Raw genomic sequence first — 22,867 nt, 5'->3', positions numbered from 1 at the left:
AGCCAAACGTGGAGACAACACATGGGCCGGAGCCAAATCATATCTGGGCCTGCGATATGCCAACATTTGTTGTTTCCTACTGAGATGCAGAGTTTTACCGTTTTTCATCTGCGACAGTGTCTCAGGGAGGGAAGAGCTGCACTTTACCCAGATCTGGGTTCTGCTCTTTTGATAAAACCACGACTCCAATCAATGCACAAAATAATTCACATGAAAATTAAAACAATATTAACATCTTCTAATAAAGACTCCAAAAATAACTCCTGTATGGAAAATAAAAGAACAAATTCAAATCCCCCATGAAATTATTTTTGATATAAAAAGAGACGATTCAAACTCAGGTTTTTCCAAAGCCTCCAATCAATAATATCAAAGTATTAAAAGCTTCAAAATAAAATCTGAAAATCCTCGGAGTCAGTCCACAAAGACGAGTGCAGGTTTTTGTATTAAGGACAAACTTATTTATCTAATTGTAAAAAATGTTATGTATTTATTTAGTTACAATAAATAATTTCTCTATTTCTGCATTTATCGAGGACTATCTTTTCTATTTTGAGAAAACGAGCAGAAGCAGCAGCTAGAAACTTTCTGGAACCTTCAACGTGTGATGACTTTAGAATTAAATTAATTAAAAGCAAGTGATGCAGCTGAGTTCTGTCAGACGCGACTAAAATGACCTGAATTTCTTCTCTGTATCGTTTGTCTTCTGTTGAGGTTTGGAGCTGATACGACTTGTGGGCAACACGATATTCAGTCTCAAATATGAAATGTTGGAATAACGAGGTTCAGGAGCGTTTAGTACTGAATGGAGTTTAAATCTCAGACGTGTTGATAAATGAAACGAGTCGTCGTGAGGAGTAAAACAGAACTGAAGCTTCAGAATGATTCAGTGAGTGTTTAGAATTTAATTAAAACTAAAATGTGAACTATGGTTTATACAGAAATACAAAAACAGCAAAAAATATAATTCTTCCAGGTGTGTGTGTGTGTGTGTGTGTGTATGTATGTGTGTGTGTGTGTGTGTGTGTGTGTGTGTGTGTCAGTGCATTCTCCCATTATAAATCTGCGTTGTGTCGTGTGTGACCGCTGTGTTCTTCTTCATCCGTCTTCACAACCATGGATTCTCTGTGAGAGTGTATGAATTCCTACTGATGTTGACATCAGTCTTTACCCCAGCGTGTCTCTTACCCCCAACCCCCCACCTCCTGTGTGTGTGTATGTGCGTGTGTGTGTGTGGATGTGTGGATGTTTGCATGTATATGTGTGTGTGTGTGTGTGTGTGTGTGTGTGTGTGTGTGTGTGTGTGCATGTGTGTGCATGTGTGTGTGCTCCCAGGGCCTCAGGGCTCCATCTGTTGTCATGCAGGGCATCGACTCCCCTGAGAGAGCGAGAGGGAAATGATGAACTGAGATACAAAGTTACAGGGACGGAGGGAAAACTGCGTTTTACAGACGAACGGAAAAACTGATTGTAGCAATAAAGAACTAGAGTCGGGGTCATCGGCGGTTTGACCTGCAGGAGACGAGCCCGCGGACGAGACGAGCCCGTGGACGTCCATCTGTGAGTCCGGCTCTTCTAACCTCCGCTCCCCGTCGTCCGGAGCCACGTTAACAGTCGCTGTGGATATTCCCGCTCCCCAGATCATTTACCCTAACGACACCTGGCATCAACAGCCTGTGTTTCTGTGTAAAACACATAAACACGTAGCGACAGGTTCAAACTGAAATCAGCTTGAGCGCGTGCTTCCTGCGTGTTGGCTTGTGGAGCGACTGTGAGAGGTGCTGAAACACAAACATCCCTCTTCACACAGAACGAACTGCTCACGTTCTGAAGTGTTACAGCTGCCGTCTGGTCCCATTTTACTGAGCAGCCTGGTTTGGTTTATTTTCACATTTAAAACATGAACGTGGAGAAGTTAATGAAAGTAGAATTATCTCCTCCATCGACCACTGTCACTGTGACCTTAGACCTCTGACCTTTGACAACTGTAATATCTCATTTTTGAGTCCAACTGAATGTTTGCACAAAAAACTCTCTGAGGTTTCAAACCTGTAAAACAAACACTGAAAGAGTTCATGAGATTTGATCCTTTCCAACCTCTCAAAAGCTTTTGTTCCCGGTTTCTGAACATGTTTTAATATTTATCTGGTATTTTAGCCTCGTGGCTTCATTCTTATTGGACCGTTGAATGTTCATCACAGCGAACAGAGTTCAACTCTGTTCTTTTCTCTCTCTACCCGGCACAGTGAAGAGTGGGTTTCAGTCGTGCCGATTTCTTATCGTATCTGAAATCTTTAGATCTAGTTTTCACTTCATGTTGTTGTGTTTCCAGCTTTTCTCTGTCACAGTGAAACTCCCACTCTGCTCGTCCTCGTGGGAGAAACTGATATAACGGAGATAATGTCTTTTCCTGTTTGTCGTAAGCGAACAGAAGTTCTCCAGGAGCTGAGAACGAGAAGTGTGTTGAGCAAGAGGAGCTGATTGAAGTGAATAAATCAGGTCTCGCAGCAGATCAGGTGATTCTGATTTCCTCCTCTGCTCTTTCTTCTTGCTCGTAAACGAAATCCGGAGACGCTCCAGCTCCTCCTCTCTCCTCTCAGCGGCCTGGGACTTGTGTTCAGAGATAACGGAAGAAGCGCTGGCGATGAGGGGGCCTCTGCGGGCTTCCGTACGATTCGTTTGACTGTTTCAGTGGAGCGGAAATCTTGCAGCGGCAGAGCGAGCGTGGGGCTCAGGTGATCGACTGTCAGGAGAATTACAGCGAATATCAGAGCGTGTCTGAACGCGTGTGTGAGAACACGCCAAGTGGACTAATGTGATCTGCTGAGTTCTGGCTCCATCTGGGATCCACAGAGACACACAGACAGCAGCGCCTGAGGTCCAACACACACACACACACAGACACACACACACAGACACACACACACAGACACACACACACACACGCACACACACACACACACACACACACACACACACACACACACACACACACATCCTCACCACTTGTGCATCTTTTAATCTTTTCTTTTCGTCTTTTCGCTCTTTGTCTCTCGCCCTCGCTGTCATGCCGTCGCCTCAGGGTGACACACAACAACAGATGGACCTAACTGAAGTGCATGCACGCACGCACGCACACGCACACACACACAGACACACACACAGAGCTGCAGACCAGTCAGCTGTCTGACTGCTGGCGCCTCAGTAAATCTGAGCGATGTGAAGTTGGAGCGTCCAACTCATTCGGAGCTGAACGAGAGAATTTATTGCAATGCTCATTCGGTTTGAGAGGACGATGGTTTCAGACTCAGAGTTTCCTTCCGGAACAGGAAGCGGCAGCTGTGATACGAGGAAGCAAAGCTCTGTTTGATTCCAGTCGAGATCCCAAAGTGTCCGAGTATATCAAATATATCAAACTCAATTTAGGAAACGCTGTTTGTAAAATGAAGCCGCAGACAAATGGAATTTCCACTTGATGGAACATGCGGGCCGCACTAAATGCCGTGGCATTTGAGGTTTGAATATTTAATTTAGTGTAAGAATCAAATTTGTTTGTGGAGAAGGCTGATGCACTAGAAGCAGGTTGAAGCAGGGGAAATAACAGCTCGTAATTTAAAAAGGGAAATCAGGACATGTTGACGGTAAATAGATTTTACTCAGAGCTTAATGGGAACTTCAATCGCTTCACGCTACGAGTTGCAGTTGCACATTTACACACACTCATGCAGAGCTTTAAGAAAAAAAGAAATCCTGAGATTCTGAGAATAATGTCGTAATATTACCAGAACGAAGAGATGAGGATGAAAAGAGAGAACGTCTGATAGAGATGAAGGGAGCAGCAGGAACTCATGAACTTGTGTGTCAGTGATGGTAGAAGACGTTAGGAGACGTATTGTACATCAAGCAATGGAGGGATAATAATCCTGGTTCTGCACCAAAACTAGATGTGATCTTTTTCACATCTTTCCACCAAGTTTCATGGTTTTACTGTCCAGACGACAATTTTTATTCTAGAGGTAAAATGGTTAAAGCTGCTGTAGTCACAGTTCAGGTTCTGTAGGTGAGCAACCATTACGTCCCAGTGCACCCCCCCCCTCCCACAAACAAAATGGAGGCCGCCCTGCTCCTTCCCACAAGCTGCGTATGGTTATCTCACGGTTCTAGGAGGATTTGTGGACGTCCGTTGGCAGCACAGATAATTGTTTCCTTGAATCTAATGAACGTGTTTCCTGTGTTTACATCAGTGAATCACTGTTCGACCCGGAGAGGAGGCTCAGCCCGTATCAGCAGGAAAAACCTCCATTAGAAACGCTCATCCTTTATTCCTCCATCACTGATAATCCCTAATGGAGCAGTTTCCCATCACCAGCGTTTATTCACTTGAAATAAGAGGATTTATCTGAACCCATTAGACGAATTTGTCGTGTTTTAAGAAAATCAGAATAGAAATATGTCTTGTTAGGAAGTTAATGGGTTTTGTACAAATGAGTTTCCTATCTGATCACACCGCTCTCAGTGCTTCAGTATCTGGTTTTACAGATGCTCCCAGTACAACCACTCTGCTGCAGACTGAATGAATGAAGATTTTATCAGATCTACTCCCGGAGTCTTTTAGCAACAATCTCTTTCCATGACCCTGTTGCAGAAAGGTAATTTGGAGGTTGCTCTGTGGTTCAGAGGACGGGATGGATGAACGCCGGCTCTCTTTACGACACAGTCTCTGTTTCAAAGCAGTTTGGGAAACAGCCAGAGGTGAGGAATTTATTTCCAGCAGTGAGCAAAGCAGAGCCAAAACCATCCGAGAGAGAAGAGTTTAAAGGGATTATTTCCAAAGAGCTGGAGGACAACAGTCAGCGATGAGACCGAGTGTCTCAGATCCCAGGGAGATACTGGGGTGAATGGATTTCACAGAGGAGCAGAGAACGCCTCTTCAGCTGAGGAGACGACATCAGGTTCAGGGTTAACAAGCTCAGAGCTGCTCTGCGACGGAAACAAAGAACTGCACTGAATGTTTTAGGGCTGAGCTGAATAGCTGTTCTCTGACGACCTGTGGGGGCTTCAGGACGAGGACGTTGTTTCAAAGCCTCAGAAAACCTCCACGGCTCCGAGGTCGTTAGTGAAACATGTTATTCGCTGTTTTGTTTTTGTGGAAATGGAGATGAATGTAAGAACGACCTAAAATGAGAGAAACCCTCTTTGACAGACATTTATTTAACGTCGTAGTACGACCATGATACATGTTCAAATTGGTATCTTAAAGTGAAACGTTGCTGAAACCAGGGTCACACGTAACCCAGATGAAATATCTCATTAATTCCAGTTTTGACCTGTACGTCGAGATGTCTGTTGATCAGCAAGTCAGCCGATCGATCCCCGACCATTTGTGTGGGAGCACGGGCAGAAGAGCACTGCATCATCCATCACTTCTCAGAAAGACGGATAACAGAAAAGAATATTGACGAGCTGAAGGTATGTCGATACTTGTCAAGGGCCGGTTGAACTCACCAGAACCACAGCAGAGCAGCGTCCACTGACTCCACGTTGTGTCCTCGTGGTTTGTGGTGGACACTCAGTCCCGACTTGTTGACCGATTGCAGCTTCAGAAGGTTTTAAGCTTGAACTTGAACAATGTTCACAGATATTTGCACAATTTGTGAGTCGCTTTGTGGAGATAAGTGATGTTTGGGTCAATGGACTGTTGTACTACAGTATTCAGCCAATGTTCTTCTCTCAGGGAAATGATTACTCCGTTTGTTAGTTTGTCCTTTAAGCACAAACCAAAAATTATCAAACCCCATTACGTCTGTCAACAAGGAACAAGCTCGGGGCAAATCTGTTCCACAGTATTTTTGTATCCTAATGACAAACACAAACCAATGGACAAGACGACAGCATCAACACGTCGGGGGTAACAACAGTACAAACACAGGAAATCAATGCGATCCACCATGTTCCTTCTCCTGTTGACATCACTGTGCACATCCCTCCTTTAATGACAAACCCTTGATTGCAGTGGTTCTGGTTCACTGGGAAGCTCAAGAATCCGGAACTGAACTGGTTCAATGACGCAAAAGATGTATCAGTGTTAAATTAATTCAATAGTATTCTCACAGCGTCAAATCACTGCGTACATTAACTTAAAGCTCTTTACAGAGTGAGGTCGAGAGCTTGCACTGTTACAGACAGAAACACGGCTCCAACAGCGAGCGAGTCCCTAGCAACAGTTAAGAGGAGAAAACATCCTGTCACTTCAATATGAGCACAAAGCCCATTATGCAACACACACACACACACACACACACACACACACACACACACACACACACACACACACACACACACACACACTTGATGTATCTTTAAAAGCACCCATTAGAGACATTTAATCACTGCACTGTCTGGAAGAGTTACACCAGTTACAGTGACTCAGCCTCTGCTTGTTAACGAACCACCGGGAGCTGACGCCTCAGTTTAGTTTACGACTTCTGATCAATGAAAATGCATTGAAATGAATTTCAAAAGGCAACAGCAGCCGTTTGAACACTGGCAATTATTCAAGATATGAAAATGTGGAATCAAAGGACGACTCAGAAGATTGTGTGATTCGTTTTATTTTATTTTGAAGACTTCCTGTTGTTATGCTAAGCTACGTTGAAATGTTTCTTGTCAGATTCTTTCATCCAACTTGAGGTACAATTCCATAACTTCAGGTATTTAGGAACCAGGGGAACTGTTACAGTGGAAACTACATATGACCTTATGAGCTGTGCCTACTGCGGATGGTAAAAACATTATGGATGTTTTGACGCCCCCCCCCCCCGATGACCGGTGACAGAGTCACTGTGTCTTTGAAACACACAAAGAACCAAGAGCTCTGCACTCAGCTCTATCAAACATCTCAAATCAAACATCTCAAATCAAACATGACCATCGTTCTCTCACCAGAAGTCCACAGTTGCAACATTTGTCATCCGCAAAATAATCGAGCGGTTTATTTTGTCGCTTGACTCAAAAGTGAAGGTTTCGCTTCCTGTGTCCTGTGATGTGGAAAATCACTCTCTGTGTTTTTCTTCATTTTCACACGTTTGAAAATAGCTTTGTGATCCCTGAGCTGTGAATCTTGTGATCTGGAGGAATAACAGAAACATTTATTCTTAGCTTGATGCACCAAGGAGGAGTTCAGACGTGTAGATGGAATATTGACGTTCATGGTCACTATAATATTGAAGCTGTCGTACAAAAGGGCCAGAGCTTCTATTGGAAACTGGAATCGAACCATGTGTCCAAACTCCTGTTGTGACGTATGCGTCACTAAGAATCAGCAGAATGTGTGTGTTTAGTCAGTCTCGCTCTTCCCCTGGATGTTTACATCTCACTTGTTATCAATATGGGCCCTGTGGTTACTTGTGTTGCTATGGTTACAGCTGATCAGAATGTAGCACCTACGCACAGGAAAGACAGTGAGCTGTGGTGACCTCTGCCTGACCTTGTGTGGAGCCAGTTACTGAACAAGGGAATACAAACTAAGTGAAAGAGGAGAAAGAGCCTGATGAAGTGTAAACTTATCCCAGTTACACTTTACACTCTAAACTTTACACTATAAAACGAGTGATGGGAACACGGTTGGATAGTTCTCTATCACAGGAGAATACTTGTCTTAGCATCAATATTTGGCAAACATTTATTTAGCGAGTACTTTTACTTTTTTTTCTTTTTGGTCCATGTCCTGTTTGTTAACATGGATGAGGCAGTGTTTATGACCTATGCTGCAGGCAGCCACCAGGGGGCGATCAACACACTGGGGCTTCGATCTGAGCAGCCGTCATGTCGTCCACTGGACGTTGAACTGTACGATTCATCTTTGTCGGACGCTTCTCGAAGTTCAGCTTCAGGTTAACCGTAAACATCCATTCATGTTTCACGGTTTCTGATTTCAGAATGTTTCACGGTAACAATCATCCATCATCAGTGGTGTCACCGTGACAACGCTGGTGATGGATGACAGTAGCCCCGCCCCCCCATCCTGCACCTCCCTATTGATCTCCTCTCTAAGCCGATTGGCCGACTCGATGCTGGATGGACTGAGTTTCCCTCTGCGAGGATCCAGTGGTGAAATGAATAAAAAGAGAAAAACCATTGTATATTAAAGTGAGTGTCGGCCATTAGTGGTGTGTGTTAGCCTGAGACGTCAGAAAACGTGTAATACATGTCTCGATTTAAGCCTTAACGCAACAATGATTTTGAAAATTACCACCGACAAACATTAGAAGAAGTGACATTAGCCGAAGTTATCAGAAGAAAAGTCTGAAATGCTTCTGGAGGGAATTTGGTTTTTCTCCAGGGACGACAGAGGACAAGTGAAACTCTCTCTCTCTCTGTCCTTTTCTCTCTGTGCAGCTGAGTGTAACTCGCCCGGACAGCCTGAGCAGTGATTAAATGTCTCTAATTGGTGCTTTTAAAGACACAGAGAAGGGGGGGTGAAGCAGCTATTTTAGAGTCAAAACAGACCCTGGTTCACCTGAGGAGACGCTGATCGATTGAAGTATTGACCGATGATCGGTGAGGATCCTTGTGTCTCTGCGCTAATGAGGATTCACCGAGTTTATAAGCAACTTTCAGAGCTCGGGGGTGAGTTGTGAGGGAAGTGGGATTTGACCATGTGAGGCTCTGCACCTTCTACCTGGTTTAAACCTCGAGTAACAACTCAGACTAACTAGTCTGTTATTTAAGGTCTGTTATTTATTTAGCTCAGCTCACATGTGACTGTAGTTTGAGCCTCAATATGTTATTTATTGAACTCGTAGTAAAAGTCTAAAAAATTCACAGTGGTACAACAATGGAAATAAAGATGGACCACATGACAGTGAAAACAAAATCTACTCAATATCTTTAGAAAGAAGCGTCTGAAGTGTCAAAACAAAACGTGCAAGAAACATCACAAATCACTTTCCGGACCGTGTTTGTTTTGGAGAAACACTTCTCGCATCATAAATGTATTGAGGTGTTTCGAATTTTCCACTCATCACTGGTTTGGGTCGTTTTAATGGGAATTGTTTGACTCACCAGTTTATTATTGTCACAGTAAATAACCACAGCGTGAATAAAGCTCTGTGAAGACAACAAAGTGTTCTTATGTGTAGCACACTGCTCCCTGCTGATTGGCCGAAAGGTGTGTCACAGTGGACCCTGTCAGTCGGGTAGGGGGTTGGCTGTAGTTGTGTGTGTGTGTGTGTGTGTGTGTGTGTGTGTGTGTGTGTGTGTGTGTGTGTGCGTGTGTGTGTGTGTGTGTGAGAGAGAGAGAGAGAGAGAGAGAGAGAGAGAGAGAGAGAGAGAGAGAGAGAGAGAGAGAGAGAGAGTTCAGGTGTGTGCTTTTCCAATGAGTGTGTGTTGGTTGGTTGCCAGCTTGTTGACTCACACTCTCCCTGGCATCAGGACCAAGGTCAACACGCACACACACACACACACACACACACAAACACACACACACACACACACACACACACACACACTCACACACATACATATACTCTCACACACACACACAAACACACCTTCCTTTCGCTGCAGTGTTTCACCTCTATCATTTTCTGGAACACACCCCCTCTCTGTCTGTATATAGAACAGAACACACACACACACACACACACACACACACACACACACACAGAAGCACACATACACACATAGAATAGAGGTTCACTGGCCTCTAACTGACTTGATGACCCAACATCTGTTACCATGGTAACGTCTCTCCCACTCTCGCTCCTTCTCTCCATCCTCCTCCCTGTGAAATTCAAATTCACTCCGATCAGCAGACGGAGGAGAAACTAGCCGCTTGTTTCCACGGCAGCACGGTCCCCCCGTCACCCCCCCTCCCACACACACACACACACACACACACACACACACACACACACACACACACACACACACACACACACAAACACACACACAAACACACACACACACACACACACACACACACACACACACACACACACACGCACGTACGCACTTACGCTCACACACACACACACCCACACACACACACACCTCTCTGTGTGTCTGCGACAGTGACTGAAGGTAAACTTCTTCAAAATGTAACGACATCCCAGTAGTTTTTCTCGTCAAGTTTATAGGAAGTGGCTGAAACGTGGGCTGCAGATGTTGAGTATCCTATCTATTATTATTATTATTATTAGGGCCCAAGCACCTCGGGTGGGAGGACCTATTGTATTTCGAAGGATTTGTATTTCCCTTTTGGGCTCTTTCAGGGCCTAGACTCTCAAATTCTTACCGAAGTTTGCAGGAAAGTTCAAAACACTAAAAAGTCATTGTATTCCAGAGTAATTTGAAATGGGCGTGGCAAAATGGCTCAACAGCGCCATCTAAGGAAAAGCCCCTCAGTTAGCTTTCACCAATCTTTACAAAAATCGTAGCCCAGGTGTATCATGACTAGACAAAAAAAAGTCTAGAGCTGCAATGGGGAAAAACACAACAGGGAGTCCACCATTTTGGATTTAGTGGCCATTTTGGCTGTTTTCTGTATATTATACATTTTAAAAAGACTAGTTACCTGTGTTCTGTAAGTATAGAGCAGGAATGTGAACACGTGCACGAAGGCAATTCTTCTGCTTGGTTAAGAGAAACGTATGAAGTTATATTTAAGACAGAAACGTTCCTCTAACTTCTATTCTGAGCTCTGACCTCAGATCTGTGCAGCACCTCTGGGTTTGAGCCTGAGAGTCGACCACGAGCCAAACTTCACCCCCCGACGTCCACTCACAGGCTAATGAAGCAAGAGAGAGCTCAGCTGGAGACTGAGGCTTCTCCCTGCAACATATATATATATATATATACAGTATATTTAATAGCGGTGTGTATGTGAGGTGTCGGTGCTCAGCTGTCACTTGCTGCTCTTCTCATCGTATATATATATATATTTTTTATCCACACATCCACATCCACCTGTGGGCTTGGTGTCAGTGGAGCTATAATCGCCGTCACTCCGGCTCCTTGCTGCGTCTCCTCGCCGGCAGTGAGGAGGTTGGAGCTGAACATCGATGCTGTGCATGTTCTACATTCACCAAACATCCATTCCACTGAAGATATGGGAGTGAAGATCACCTTAGGCCGACTGAGGCTGTCAGAGCAGAACATTCACTCCCTGTCATCTCCAGGTGTCCATATACTTTTGGCCCTGACACGCAGACATCATTAGATAAAGGGGGGGGGGGGGGTGAAGTAAGCGCAGAGTAAAGTAAATGCTGATGCAGTTGATGAACGTCTGAGCCGCTTCGATCGAAGCTGGAACAAAAGAGAAAAACCTCCTGAAACTCTGATGACGTTGCGTTTCCACCTAATCCAGAGGATCTGAACTTTCTCAGCCTGAGCAGCAAGAACTTTTATTTTATTTCATCGATTACTAACTGTAAAACTGACTCATATCTGTCTGAGGCTACTTTGTTGATTATAGTTATGTTATATTAGTAGTTCACAGGATCATGAAATGGAAAAATCAAAGTCAAACCTTTTTTTTTTGCTGTTTTGTGCATTAACTCAGCTTCAGTTTTAAATTCTCATGACACATATTTACTTTCCCTGATATCGTGTAGACGAGCGGTCAACACACGTGAACCAGGAATCAAGATAAATCTGAAAGGTTATGAGATTATAACTGAAGTAGAAACAGAGGATTTGATTCCCTCTCAACTCTCCAGGATCTTACTTAAAGAGGATTATTACTGTTGAACTTATCGAGGATGTAAAAAGCTCAGTCGTGTCTCAAGCCTCTTGTTTGGCCTCTTAATTCCAAACTGGTTAGATAAATGTGACAGTTAAAAATGATCCTTGTTCACTCTGATGTGATGAGGTCCATCTGACTCTGTGTCTCCAGCTCTGGCTGTCAGAGCGCAGACTGACGACCCTCATCGGTCAGACACTCGGCTCGGAGTCTGTTCGTGGACGGTGTCCTCCGCGGCTGAAACAGACAAATTAGGACACGTGTCAACGGCTAATTGAGGGACGTGTCAGAGACGTTGTAGTTTACCGTGGCGGCGGTGACGAGGTCGTGGAGACGTGTCCTGGTTCAGCAAACAGAGAAGGAGCGAGGCCAGAGAGAATTATTAAACGTGTTAGAACCTAATGACACGAGGGAGACGACGAGAAAGAGGTCGGATGTTTGGGATTAGAAAGTTGTTGGTTCACATTACCGTCGATACCTGAACCTCCAGCCTCAGACAACTGGGACTTCACTGTGTTTCTCTCTCTCTCTCTCTCTCTCTCTCTCTCTCTCTCTCTCTCTCTCTCTCTCTCTCTCTCTCTCTCTCTCTCTCTCTCTCTCTCCCTCCCTCTCTCTCCTTTTACTCTGCTTTATTATCTGCTCAGAGAAACCCCCCCTCACCCCCCCCCCCCCACGAGTGTTTGATCAGATCTATGTGGACTCGTCCTCGTGGGACTGGTTCATTGTTCTGTCTGTGTAGAAAGCTTCTGTAGCTCCGCTGACTGTGCACTCGCCTGAGAGCATCTGTTGTGAAACAGTCACACTGGTTCCTCCAAGTGGAGCTGAACTCTGCATAGTTACAGTGTCTTTACTCACTATCAATTTTTATTTAGAATTTTGCTCTTTGAGCAAGATTAAAATCTTTGGGGGGTTGAATATTTCTGATTGCAACTGTAACAAACCAACCTACTGACCAATTAACCAACTGACGCACCAACCAACCAAACAACTGATCAGCGAACTTAGTGACGAACCATTTTGACACTCTAGGGCAGGGGTGCCCAATACGTCGATCGCGATCGACCGGTCGACTACAGGCAGTGTGGGTCGATCGCACAACTGGAGGCAGTCACGTGGACGCTCCGGCGCACGTACCCACTTTTTTTTTTTTGCGGTCGCGGTCGCCGCGGTTGCCCCTGCCGCTGCCGCGGCCGCCACACCCCCCGCCCTGAACGATGTTGCGAACGTCAACCGGGGCGGACTGCTCGTCATGCCGGGTTCAAACCGGACGCGGAAGCGACACCGAAGGGCCGCGCCGCGCTAATCCCTAGAGCGCCGGCGCTTGGCTGTTCGCAGCGGACGCTGAAGCGCCGCGCTAATAATATCACATACTTTTATCAGCCTGCAGTAAAAACGGCATTTAATCATACAGCTTACTGTACTTCTCCACTTAAATTATTAATTTAATATCATCCATCTTCAAAAACTTCTCCGCTGTTTGCTGTTTGCTCGTCTGTATGGATGGGTAGAGGGGGACATTTAATAATGTGATTGGTAAAATTGGTAAAATTAAATCTCCAGGACAACAGAAGGGGAATACAAACTATGGGATGCATATTTAATCATTTATATCATATAAAATAATTTTTCAGTGCGCGAAAAAAGAGGTGGTACGTGCGCGGGGGGTGGGGGGGGTAGATCTTGTTGAGCTGGTCATTTCAAGAGTAGCTCACGAGCCTATAAAGTGTGGGCACCCCTGCTCTAGGGCCTCCTGGTGGTCTTTGTCAGAGAGTCAAGCTTATGGCGCCTCAGACCTCGATGGCCTCGATGGTCTCAATGGCCTCCATGGTCTCGATGCTCTCAATGGTCTCGATGGTATCGATGGTCTCGATGGTATCGATGGTCTCAATGGCCTCGATGGTCTCAATGGTCTCGATGGTATCGATGGTCTCGATGGCCTCGATTGTCTCTATGGTCTCGCTGGTCTCGATGGTTTCGATGGTCTCGATGGCCTCGATGCTCTAGATGGTCTCGATGGTCCCGATGGTCCCGATGGTCCCGATGGTCCCGATGGTCCCGATGGTCTCGATGGTATCGATGGTCTCAATGGCCTCGATGGTCTCAATGGCCTTGATGCTCTCAATGGTCTCGATGGTATCGATGGTCTCGATGGCCTCGATTGTCTCTATGGTCTCGATGGTCTCGATGGTCTCGATGGTTTCGATGGTCTCGATGGCCTCGATGCTCTAGATGGTCTCGATGGCCTCGATGCTCTAGATGGTCTCGATGGTATCGATGGTCTCAATGGCCTCGATGGTCTCAATGGCCTCGATGCTCTCAATGGTCTCGATGGTATCGATGGTCTCGATGGCCTCGATTGTCTCTATGGTCTCGATGGTCTCGATGGTCTTGATGGTTTCGATGGTCTCGATGGCCTCGATGCTCTAGATGGTCTCAATGGCCTCGATGCTCTAGATGGTCTCGATGGTCTCGATGGTCCCGATGGTCCCGATGGTCCCGATGGTCCCGATGGTCTCGATGGTCTCGATGGCCTCGATGGTCTCGATGGCCACCATGGTATGGATGGCCTTGATGGTTACGACGGCCTCGATGGTGTTAATGGTCTTGGTAGTCTTGATGGCCTCGATGGTCTCGATGGTCTCGATGGTCTCGATGGTCTCGATGGTCTTGATTGTCTCAGATTCTCTCATTTCTTCCCTTTCATCAGTCACTGAGTTTCACACGGATTTTACTACATTTGTTAATAAACCACTTGTACAGATTCTCAGGTTTTTTATCTACCTTCAGGAAACAGAGGAGTTTCTGAAGATTTCCTGAAATAACTCTGCTGTGAATAGCAACGAGCAGTCTTTGGTGTTTCCTGCGTCTCGAGGGTTTCTGTGGTTAACCTCAGTTAACGTGTGCAGATTCATGGTCGTGGAGACAGAAGTGGTTCAGCCCGGAGCTACTTGCACACACTGGACTCCGAACAATGACGTGCTCGTAATGAGCCTGATCATTAGCCCGAAGGCTCCTGGACAAAAGGAGGATTAACTTGACAAGATGATTAAATCACAGTAAATCACATAATTGTGCGGCAGTGATGACATCTCCTCGAGGTCCAACCCGGTGTCGGCTTAACGCTGAGCTCAGGTACTTGATTAGAAAATAAGACAAGTGGTTGTACAGTGAGAATCTTCTACTGACACACGTTCATTCTTATTTTGAAGAGTTTACAGCTTTACAGCTCAGCCTTCGTTGTGGCAGCACTTGATATATACAAGCTCATTTTGATTGGGAGTTCTGCACTGAGTTTTGAATATACATATAAAGCTATGCACTAGACGAAAAGCAGTATTATTGTCACAGTGAACCTCTACGGACAGGCCTAATCCCCTGCTGTAACCAACTGTTTCCATGATGTTACCTCGGCGTTCGCCAGTGAAGACAAGGTGGGTCTATCGGCGTTTGCGGACCTTAAGGGGGATTTGGAGAACAAAGGAGAGAGCCGCGGGGGGGCTCGCTGAGCCTCGCGGACCGATCGCGACGTGTGATCTAATTAGCATATGAATCGGAGTCCAGCCGCTGGCTAAAACCTCTCTCTACTCACCATTGGAGGAAACCACAGACCCTTGAAACTAATGTCACTCGTGATTGGTTGGTAGAAGTGTTGCTATTGGTCACCTTATGGGTCATTGCAGTGCACACGTGGGGTCACAGCATTCCGCACGTGGGGTAAGCCCCTCCCACACAATATTTATAATAAAAATGTATATATTAATATTTATTATTATTTATAAGTAAGCCTTTACCAAAAGCACTGCAGTTAATTAAAACTAAACATTCATGTGATGCTTGATGTTATAGGTGAACATATTGTACAGGGAACAAATGTGAACAAGGTATATGTGGAGTGAAAGCTTTATTTACATACAGCAAAAATATTGTACAAAAACTCAGATGAGGCTTGAAATGTTTCTCTGCAGCCTCTGGGTCATGACTTCTTTGTGGGACTCTTCTCCAGTGTGTAGACGTCTGTGGTGTGTAGCTGTGAGATCAGTGTAGCTTCCAGTCTTATATGAAGTGTGGGACACAGGTCGGTGCACTCCTGGCTGTGGAAGGATGGATCCATGTCATCTGTCCCGCTTCAATCAGCTGTAAACACATTCAGTAAAATTAGCACAGTTCAATTACAACATACACCTTTACATGTAACTGGAAAATTATTTAATGAATATAACCTTACCCTCTTTCTTCTCCGACAACTCCTCAATGCTGATGTAAGGTCTGGTCGGATCATACTGGCTCATAGTGTGTCTTTGTACGTCATGGACAGGCAGCTGGAAAACAACACATGTAACATGACTTTATTATTAATAAACGGAAATAGCCGCGCTGCATCACCGTTGGAAGATCCACAGCAAATAAACACCAAAACAATTCAAAAACAGTTACTTACATTCAATGGCTTAATTTTCTGCACTTTAAATCCGGACTTTCAGCGTCTCAGCCTAACGCCTCTTTGTTTGTGTGTGTGTGTGTGTGTGTGGAGGGGGGGGGGGCTGAGGCTGTGAAAACATACAGAAAAAAGTCACGTTGATGAAAAAACTTAACGAGAACAAACTGTTACATCTAAGTAATTCATACATATTTACACATGCACTAGATCTGCTCCAGCACTCGATGCTGTATTCGTATTTTAGCAACTTTCTCGCTATCCCAAAGAGTGGCGGACATGCTTTCAGATGTAGGGTTAGCTTAGTGGTTAGCATGGCGTCTCTAGCTCACCGTAACTCAGGGACTGTGCTTCCGTCTTCTCCGCCTCGACTCGTCCACACCGGGCCCGCGGCTCTGCCTCCACACGCACTCATCTTCTCCTCCAGGGAAAAGCGTCGTGTTGACTTCAGCAAGTTATTTACCCCGAAGACAGAGTCACTCGTACGGGACAAGCTAAACACGACCCGCTTCCTGTCTGCGGGACACTCGACGCTGCTGCACGGCGTTTACGAGGCTCTGATTGGACGAGTCCATCAGCTGATGACGCGAGCGGGTGACTTGAGCAGCGGTGTTTAGTACATTTACACACATGATTCACGCTGTTCTGTGTTCGTAACCTTATAGTTGAATGCACTTATCGTAAGTCGCTTTGGATAAAAGTGTTGACTGTTTTAATGGAATACTGAGAAAGTTTAATAACAACAATTAGACAATTGAAGTTCAAATTATGAAGGAATTTAAGCTCTATATTGTGTCTCCTTTATATTTAAAATAATAATCAAACTGAGTGGAGATGTATGTTGTATCCAAACAGCCGGCTGCTGTGTTTTGTCACTGTGCAGTCCATGGGGGATTAAATATTACACTGAAAAAATAAATCATTAAATCAATGAATGTTTCATAGCAATTTTGAAAGTAGTGGTGAAAAGGTACCATTTATAATTCATGGAACAGCTTAGTTTGCCATTGACATGTGAATTTGATGCCAGTATTTTGGGAGGACAGATATTTTTATGGAAAGCCAGTAGAAGTTTGGAGCTTACAGGACACAGCATCATACCCAGCATCATTTATTTGCTGGAAGAGGTGTGGTTTACACTTCCTCTGTGCATTTAACCAGCATAATTGAAAAAGTGACTGTAATCATGCCACTCTGTACAGTTGTTGAGATTTAGGATTGGATGACAATAAAAATTTGAAATAAAGTGCATTGTTTCATTTCTTTTGACTGCATTGACCTTTGTTCGTGGTATACAATATAATTCATTATAGCACACTTACTTACTTAAGAACAATTTAAAATTTCAGGTTTAATATTTATTTTAAGCCTGGTTTACTCAGCCAGATAGTTTGTTGGTGCCTCTTACATATTGGTGTTATCTGCTCTCAGGGAAACTGATTTGCATTTGTGAAGCTCAGAGCATTGTCATTTGCATGTGAAAGCGTCCTCTAGGAGTTGGAGCAGGGGGGGTCAAATCTCAACAGCTCACAGGCTTGACAACTGCAGGAACCCTGAGCGTTTCCTTTGCTGCCTGCAGATACGTGTGAAAGTCGTTAACCGAAGGATGTGCCAACACTTCTCTGCGACACAGATTGACACAAACGCTTCTTTTCATGCAGTGATGTTAATGAAACATTGTTTTATAATAAACTCTATGATATTTGATGTAAGGACTGGATTTAATATTATAGAACAGCCGTGAGTTTTTTTGTCTAACATGGATTTTTTTTACCTTTTTGTGAATAATAGTGACCATAACTTTTTATCGTTCAGCTTTTATGTTCTTGGGGTAAAGTGACAGATTTCCTTTTGAACTTCTGAATCCCTTTTCTAGGATTGAAATTAATCATCCTTTAAAGTCGTGTTTTGTTTAATAAGCTCCACAGTTGAAACAGGAGCTTTTATTTATGGAAGTTCTGCATCAGATACTTGATCAGAAGATTTTTCACAGTTAATGAAAACAGCGTTAATGTGATGACCTGTTTTTGTGTGTTTACTGGACTCAGGGTTAAAACAGCAGCTTAATTAAGGTCCTTGATTCACAATTCAAGATTTAAATGAACAAGATGATTTGGTGTTGAGGATTTTTACTGAGTTTACATCCACGTTGTAAACTCCTACACACAGAACTCACCTCCTCAGAATATCAGAACAAACTAACGAGCTCAGTGGAGACGTTCAGATCAAATTAAGAAGAGCTGAGAATTCAAAATGACTCAGTGGAAACAGCAGCTGGAGTTTTACCTATTTCTTATCTCTTAAATCCACATCGCTGGAACACACATATTATTATCATTCCTTATATAAGCTCTTTTTATGTCGTCTCCCTAAACGTCTTTTCCTTAAATCCTTGTGGGGTCAGATCCCGATTCGGGATCCGAAGCCACAGCTGAAGGATTAACGAGTCCGTACGTTTCTCTGAGTCGAGAGCGGAAAGACAACAGAGTTAATAAAGAAAAATCACACACGAATTATATTTGAAAAAAGAGGTTTAATTACTAGATTAACTTTTCCTTTGTGTGTGTGTGTGTGTGTGTGTGTGTGTGTGTGTGTGTGTGTGTGTGTGTGTTTGTGTGTAATCCCATGAACCGGGCTAATTAATCTTCTGTATTAGCTCTTTCTGTCTCTGTGCAGTGATTTTGTTTGAAGTGGATCAGTTATTACTACAGGGGCTGTTTGCATAGACTTCATTAGAATATAAGGATACGTACATCATTTTATTATTCTATCCATTTCTGTCCTTCACCGTCCATCTGTCCATCCGTCCGTCTAAATGTGATAATCATCTGACCCTAAACCTCTTCACTCTAAAAGTAGCAGGTATACACAGATTCTTTAAATGCAGGTAAATCTGCAAAAAAGAAAAGATACTGACTAATTTTCCCTTCTCAGTATCGAAGTGTCACTTCCTGTTTTTTCATGATGTCATGTCCGACGTGACAAGCTCCGGACACAGGGAAGCTCTCACCTTTGTGATTGGATTTACAATTTCACATTTACTGGTTTACTATGTAAACTCTTCTTCAGCCACAGTGACTTAATATTCAGCCGGGGGGGAAGCTGCTCGCTGCAGACGCCGGGATTTATTTAACTTTTTGATGAAAGGAGACGCTTCTTATTTATTTTGCTTATTTATTTTCGTTTCTTCTTCGTACCTAATAAAAGCCACAGTAGTAATTTCTCTGTAAAAGAACAAAACAAGTGACTGATCATATTAATTTGAATTGAATCCTCTGTGTTTCCTCTAATCTGCTACGGGACCTCCGAGGAGAATAAAGACCAAACACAAACAATCAAACGCATCATAATTCTAATATGAACACGAGTTTTACCCTTTAACTCAATCCACAGAGTTATAAAACCTCTTTTCACCACTATGAATGATTGTGGCATAAATAAATTCAACGTTCAGGATTCAGTCGCACAATCGAGCCGCTTGATAAAGACAAACTAAATGTTGTTTGTGAAATATGTATTTATTAGTAGGATGAGCCCCGAGAGACGAACCGTCTAATGTTCAGCACAGTCAAATTCAAATAGAACACATGAAAGAAGAATATATCAGCACGACTCCCGAACAAACACACAGACAAAAGGATCTCAGCTCCCATGATGCAAATATATTCAGTGAATTTAAAACATAACAAGCTTGTATCTGCAGGTTAGAAAACAAGTTATATCCTAAAGAGAAAAGACTGAAGTCTATCGAACACATTCACCCAAAAGTTGTTCGGAGAGCGAACACCTCGACTCAGCATGTTCAAGGAAGTTAAATAATGAAAAGTAAATCGTGACCCGGGTCTCGTCTGACAGGAGAAATCAGAAAGTCACAATCAGGAGAAATTGAGCTAAAGCGTCAGAAACATTTTGGAGCCCAAGACTCAAGCTGCTGTGGGGAATTGATCCATTGATCCATGATTGACACGGGTAAAATCACAAGACTTTGATGTTTAAAACGTAGAATTCATCAAGGTCGATCGAAGACTGAGTCCGACTTGCGTCAGAAGAACAGATGTTTAGTTCCTCCACCAAGGCCACAGCTCCAGCAGCATCTCATCATCTCGTTTCAGACGCATCAAGGTGCTTTAATCTGAATTTCTTTATATTAATTGAAGAAAAAACCTTGGTTCTGCCTTTTTACGAGCTGTGAACTCATGAATATGAGACGTGTTTTTCATGGCTGAGGCTCAGGAAGTTAATGAACTGACCCACAGCTCAGCTCGGATCCTTACGCGTAAACAACTCCTCAGTGGAAGGAGCTGAGACATTTAACCTCACAGATGGACTTTGGTTTTCCTCCTTTTGATCTGGACTCAGCTCGGCGGCAGGTTCGTTCACCCGAGTGTTCGATGCCATCACACTGCAGCCTTCATCACCAGACCCGGCCTGGTTTCTGATTTCTGCTTTTGATCTGCTGCCTTTCTCCTCGGTCGTCATGCAAGGACGTGACAGAAATGTGGAGCTGGTGGAGGTCGATGAGGAGTCAAGTCACCTTCATGGCCCAAAATGACCACGAGGCTCCAACGGCTGAATGCTGCTGCAGGAGGAATCTGGGACGTCACCTCAGGGGAACAGTTCTCTGCAGAACGAACCAGCGAGCAGCAGCTTCCCCTCAACATTCCGATTCTCCGTCGCAGTGTGAACCCGTTTGTTCTGCATCCAGAGGACCAGTGACCCCGACTGGCTGTGGCACTCGCTCCCTTGCATGAGCAGTGTTGGTGTAATTACAGAGCGATTACCGGAGGCACTCTCCATCTTATTAGTGCTCATCAGAGAGGCTCCACAGCTCATTCCCACCTATTAAAGGGCAAACTTCAGTGTAAATCATAAATCATAATCATTTCCACAGCTCCGAGTCAGAGCTCTGTAAATATATCATCTCTGTGAGGCCCTGAGAGCCGCCGCACATCGGCTGGTGCCGCCGGTGATGAGGAGGTCACAGATACATCAGCTCTGTCATCCCAGAGTTCAGGTCGACTGACACAGGTCGACTGACGCCGGGTCGACTGACACAGGTCGACTGACACCGGGTCGACTGACGCCGGGTCGACTGACGCTGGTTTGGCCGAAACACAAGCAGTTGGTGAAGCAGAGAGCGTGACGGGGGAAGTAAGGAGAAACAGATGGCGCAGCGAAGGAGTGATTTCATGTGACAAAATGTAAAGAGAAGCAAGCAGAAGGAGAAGAGAGGAGGAGGGAAGGGAAGACGCAGAGAACGAAGGGATAAACAGATGGGGAAATAAGAGTGCAAACGGAGAGAACGGCAGAATAAAGACGTTACATAAATACTCCGTCTGCTGGCTAATGAGATTCGCTCTGCAGTGTGAGAGAGACGTTATCATCCGTCTCTAACGTCCTCGTTGTTCTGCGACGCTCTGACAGAGATCTGAGCAGTGAAGGCGGCGCAGCGTTCAAACGCCGCTCGCTGCCGTTTCTCATGTGAACACGACGACTGAGAAGGAGCTGCCGCCGCCGTCACCTGACATCCCTCCGCCGACTCCTCACTCGCCGTGGCCATGGCAACCACGCAGGACGGGATACTGGTGTCGGAGTTTTGCTGTTAAGTGGGAGCAGTAACTGGTTTGACAGGCGTCCACCAGTGATAATGAGCAGCACCAGCTCCTTGGTTCAGTATCTGAGGCCCAGACAGCGTTTATTAATATCAATTCAGTTTTATAAACTTTTTAATGATAATACTTAAATCGCTTCCGTGGGTGTCCTCACATCACCTCCTGCCACCGACATCTTAGTATTTAACTACTTTTTAAAGAGTGAAACTTGATTAAAAAGAACAGGAAAGACAATTAACACGTTCACAGACACTGGGTTGAGGGGTTGTCGGTTTAAATCCTCATGTTTTTATGCACATTTTCTATTTGCACATGAAAAAATTAGTAGAAGCTGGAAATTTTTATTAAAATAGTTTATATCTGATTTAGCGAATAAACAGTTTCTGGTGAATCATGTTTGAAAACATCAAAACAAAGCTAAACTTTTACAGAATTATTTCCAGAGCCCAAATTGAATTCTTTGAATAGATTTATGTGTTTGATATTTGCAGATATTTGCAGATATTTTTAAATACTTTGCATAAATGATGAATTGATTCTCAAAATACTAAATTATTTCTGATCTGATTGACAGGTTGGTTGATTGTTTAATTCTTTCAACTTCGTGTGATTTATACACGAAGTGGAAAGAATCTGATCCGTGTGAACTGAAGCAGAAATTTGACATGTGTCAGATCAGCGTCATGTTCCTGTTGGTTTCAGGTTTGACAGTCGCCCTTTTAATTATCTGTTTAATAAGCTGCCAATCGGGGAAAAATCTGTTTACACAGATGAATAAATTGAAAGCTTGTCTTGTTAATTTGTTTGGATTCCGCTTAAAAAGTTACAAACTCAAGCTCCTTCACATCTGTCCTCTTTGTCTCCTTCTATTCGCAATGGTGAGACATCAATATAAATCCCTGAGACCCTCAACCGTCTCTCAGGTTATTCACAGAGAGAACATTAATCTCTCGTCTCTCTGACGACCTCGTTCTCTTTGTTTCAGATCCTGTGTCAGAAAGTTCTTGGGTCAGAACTTAAACTTTGAGCAAATGTGGCCACAACCCTCCAAACAAATAGTGATTAACAGTAAAACGT

General features: G+C 44.2%; 1 protein-coding gene and 1 long non-coding RNA gene across 2 annotated transcripts in view; one reads left to right on the top strand and one right to left on the bottom strand.

Moving 5' to 3' along the window:
- The window catches only part of LOC133011659 (thyrotropin-releasing hormone-degrading ectoenzyme-like), a 120,523-nt gene that overhangs the window by 30,776 nt on the left and 66,880 nt on the right, over positions 1–22,867 (top strand). The gene's annotated exons all lie outside the window — the stretch shown is intronic.
- LOC133007610 (uncharacterized) lies at positions 15,630–16,767 on the bottom strand. Its single transcript, XR_009680076.1, has 3 exons — positions 16,182–16,767; positions 15,969–16,062; positions 15,630–15,877 (listed from the first exon to the last, which is right to left on the bottom strand). It is a non-coding gene; the product is annotated as an uncharacterized LOC133007610 (long non-coding RNA).

Source organism: Limanda limanda, chromosome 1 (genome assembly GCF_963576545.1).
Source record: "Limanda limanda chromosome 1, fLimLim1.1, whole genome shotgun sequence".
Classification (NCBI taxonomy): Eukaryota; Metazoa; Chordata; class Actinopteri; order Pleuronectiformes; family Pleuronectidae; genus Limanda; species Limanda limanda.
The sequence above is the reverse complement of the archived record's forward strand: the minus strand, read 5'-3'. Positions and strand labels throughout refer to the sequence as shown.